Genomic DNA, 4693 nt, shown 5'->3' on the forward strand with positions numbered 1-4693 from the left:
AAGACTTCGGTGGCGAACTTACGTCCAACAATTTATTATTTTTGTTTTTATAGAGATGGTAGAAACTTCTATGAAGAAATTTAAATTTGTGATACAAAAGACTTAAGTCACGAACCCGCATTGTACTGTGCATTGGTTTTGACTTTGTATATGAGACTAAAGACTCAAGGCACGAACTTTTTCTTTCATTGCAGGTAATATTTCTTTCATATTTCATTTCACTCCTTTTCTATATCTAGAATTTTGAAACCCCTCTTAATAATTAAGAGGCAATTTCATGCCAATAATATTATAAATTCTTGCCACCCATTTCAATATGCCTGCGCATGATAAGCCGGATCTTTTTTGCGCCTTAAGCTCACCTACTAACCTTCACAGCGCTATAATAATTGCATGCAAAATATTAATAATGAACTTGTACCAATAAACATATTTATTTTACATGCGAATAATTTGCCTCTCAATTACACATCATGACATCTTCAACTTCAACTTCAACTTAGGCTGCTAAATGCTTTTCAACAAATTCACACAATTCAATAGTTTATTTAATATATTTGATTGCTGACTGTCTACTTAAAAGACAATAAATATTTTTTTGTGTTGGTGTATGCGCAAAGCATGTTCTCAATCTGTGTGTGTTTATGTGTGAGTACCTTTGTTCAGCTTGATGAAAAACCTTGATGGTCAACCTCCATTACGGTTCTGCTTGAGTAGAAACAAATGACGAACCAGAAATACGCCAAACTACATAACAAATCAATATAAATAATCACAAGCGACTTGACTGACTAGCTGTCGGCAGGGATGTTTGCGTTGGGCTCTGCTAGTGGATGTGCGTGTATTTGAGTGTATGTGTATGTCTGTGTAAGGTATGCGCGAAATAAAAACCTTTTTATATGCGCACAATGCCAACGGTGGCCGAGTATTTGTGGCTTCCTATTCACTACAGAAATAAAAACATAAATCATAAAAGTGGCTAAGAAGCTTTGACACGTATGATTGGAAGTTGATTTAAAATCAATATTTTTCTATACGGAGAATATTTATATTGCTGTTTTTGAGAAAAAAATGGTAGGAGAAAAAAATAAGTAAATAAACTCATTGGTAGTCATTAGAAATGAGTCTAAGTGGAGTTATTTGGTAAAAATCGGAATTCAAAACTAAAATGGAATCCTTTAAAAGTAAAAAAATATTCGAATAAAGTAAAAATTAAAAAAATGAATCAAAAAATATTACCATAAATAAAATATTTTTTTTTTTACTGAATATCATTAATCTCGTGTCATTAATAATGTTGATTTTTTGTATTCTAATTTTTTGTACTATTACTATTATTTTAATTTTTGGAATAAGGGGCAACTCTGTGTCATAAATTTTCAGCCTAAAATATTTATAAAAAGCTTCTGTTTGGTGCTGTTTTTTGATATGAAATTGATTTTTATAACTTAAAATCTTATTTAAAAAAAGTGGCAACTCTTTATGAAAAAAAAAAATATTTTTTTAATGTTACTTTTCCTAGATTTATTTAGCAAATAATCTACTTGATTTTTAACATTTATTTAAATAATTCAAAAACTTTAAATTTTCAAAAGCGTTCTTTTAGTTTAGCACTTAAACTACTTGATATTTCACATTTATTTAAATAATTAAAAAAAAAAAATATTTTTCGAAAAGGTGGCAACTCTTTAAAAAATTCTAAGAGCTGTATCGGAAACTTCTGCAATATCAATTTAAAGGTTTCGAAGTCTTTCGGGTGACTTTCTTACATAGCTAAATTATATAAAATTTATACAGTAGTGAAGTTTTATAGCTTCTCATAATCTACTATAAAGTGAAAGCTTATACTACACTTCAAAATTCATACACAATAATAATAAATTAAATTTCAAATATTTACCAGAATTTTCTCGTTAATCATGTCTCCACGAAAAATTCCTTGAGTTTTTATATTTGCTATTAGTTATTGCTTTATTGTTGTTGTTATTACCCACTTCACTTTTGTTGTTATAGATATTATTATGTTGTTTTTATTTTCTCTCAAACATAAACAAATTAGTTATTTGCTGCAATTAGTATTTTTTAGTTTTCTTTCAGCACTTTTTTCAAACAAACGTGATTTAAATATTTTTTTGGTTTTGTTGTAATTAATTTAAAATGAATGAAATTAATACACAAACATATTTCGCATTAATCACTGCGCTTTGCGAAGCCTTGTAGCTTGTTATTTGTTGTTGTTGATCAATATATTTTTATTTTTTGTTGTTTTAAAAGCAGTTGATTAGCACAATTTGATTTGCGGTTATATGGGTAACTGTAAAAAGCAAAGCAAAAAAAGTGATAAATTAAAATTCAAATTAAAATTAATTAACGAAATTGTTGCATGACGGTCATTTGTTAAAATTATTGTTTGCGTAGCAGGTGCGAATGGCGAAAGCAAAAATGCATATTTTGAGGTTAGAATGGATAAATTTTTTTTAAATAATATATACATATATATAAAATAGGAGTTTTTTTATTTTTCGAAAATTCGTCGATAATTAAGTGTTTTTATAAAAATATATAAATAAATTATATCGATAAGATTCACTGCCAAGTATAATATTGTGCAATATTTTTAATGAAAAAATAAAAAAAATTAATTATTAATTATTCGATTTTTTGTGATTTTTTTTAATATTTTTTATTTAATATATGAAAAAAATTTTAAGAAAAAATAAAAAAAAAATCTGCATCCTTTTTTGATTAAAAGCCCTTCAAAAATAAAATTTCTCGCTTTATATGCTAAATTAGTTATTATTGCCTCCAAAAAAGCTTAAACTACTCAAAACCAGTTTGTGTTAATAAAATATTTTTATACAAAATCGAAATAATAGTTGAAAATTCCTTTTAAAAAACATTCTTTCGAATGACAATGAGCTTAAAAATAATATAATAAATATTAGTTACCTTGCAATTCTTATTTTAATTAAGTAATTTTATGCTTCACACATACAAATTAACTGACGTATAAGAGACTTAACTATAACTTACAAGTACAAGTTTGCAAATCTGCCCATATGGGGTGGCAATAAATCTATTGATGATTTCATTAAATAAAGTTGAAAATATGTTTCGACTAAATTGGTTGTTATTGGATAACTTGGTGTTTCATGGGCATGAGAAGAAGCTATATTTGTATAAAATTGATTATTGTGAATAACTGATGATTTTCGAAAAAGGAAAAAATCGAAGATCAATTCAAATGTCAAGGAAAATTAAATGTATTTATGGAAAATATTTTCAATTTTTTTTTAAATAATATTTTTTGAAAGTACATAATTAAAATTTTACCAAAAAAAATTATTTTTACATTTATAAAAAATTAAATTTAAATATCAAAAATTGTTTTAAAAAATTAATAATTTCTTCGCAAATTTCAACATTAAAAAAATATCTTAGTAATTTAAATTTTATTATTAAAAAATTATTTAAAATTATACACAATTTAATTTAATTTAAAAAAAAAAATAATTTTTTCGAAGAACACATTTCCAACATTTATTTAAAAAATAAAAAAATTTAAAGTAATTGGAATTTTAGTAAAAAAATATTTTTAAAATTATAAAAAAAAAAAATAATTTAAAAAAAATAGTTTTTATCCATTTAAAACTATCAATAAAGTCCTTTGTAAAGCTTTATAAAAACTCGCAAGAAAAAAATCTCATCAATTAGAACATAAAATCAGAATCAAGTCATTTTTAAAATATTTATGTAAATATGTCTGCGTAAATTTCACGCGCACAAAGGATGCCGCATTATAATCCCCCACTCGGCACGCATGCGCAGCCGGGCGAATGTACATATGAACGCCGCATATTTTGCATGTGTGCGCCCCCATTAAGTGCTATATATAGCTCAACGCCACAACAGCCAGAGCCACTATTATATGGAACCGGATATTGGATGTTGTTGGCGCACGGTCAGCCAAAAAGAGCCACAAACACACAGTGTAACTACAAAGTCTGCAGCGTCTTAGCGTTGATTACTAGAGGCTAGTGGTGGGACTAAGCCAAGCTTGACGACCGCATCGAACGCTTGCCAATTGCGCTGATAGTGCTGATATAAAATCGTTGTGAACTTGATTGCGCCGCAGCTTAGCTGGGTTAATGCATATCCCATTATCTGCGCATGTTTTGGACTCAGCGAGAATTAAAAAATAAGAAAAAATTAAATGCAACGCTTGCCATGTAATAACGGCAGCATACAAATTAACTAGTTGTGCGCAAAGCCAAAAATAATTTTTTAATCCACACAGCGTTATTTGTGCAGATGCACTAGCGCTAAAAGGAGTGCGAGTGGAGTAGGAGACAGGCTTATTGCCAGTTGTTCTCTGTATGAGCCTATGTGTAGTGTTTATAGTGTTTCTGCATGTGCTGCTGATAACGTTAAGGCTTGGCGTGGCGGTGCCCTTCACTTTGTCTCATCGCTTTGGGGTTTATTTGTGTTAAAATTATGTTCGCGATTGCTGTTCACTTACACTAAATTGTTGGTGGTCGTAAGTGGTTTACACTTTTCATTAAAGCGGCTGGTTTGTTTATTTTTTGAATATTTGACGTTAATTTAAATGAGAAAAGGGCGCTGTTTAGCTTATAAGTGTATTTTTAATTCCTCAACGTCCACTATAAAGATATATAACAACTTCAACTTAAAA

This window comes from Zeugodacus cucurbitae, chromosome 3 (genome assembly GCF_028554725.1).
Source record: "Zeugodacus cucurbitae isolate PBARC_wt_2022May chromosome 3, idZeuCucr1.2, whole genome shotgun sequence".
NCBI classification, from domain to species: domain Eukaryota; kingdom Metazoa; phylum Arthropoda; class Insecta; order Diptera; family Tephritidae; genus Zeugodacus; species Zeugodacus cucurbitae.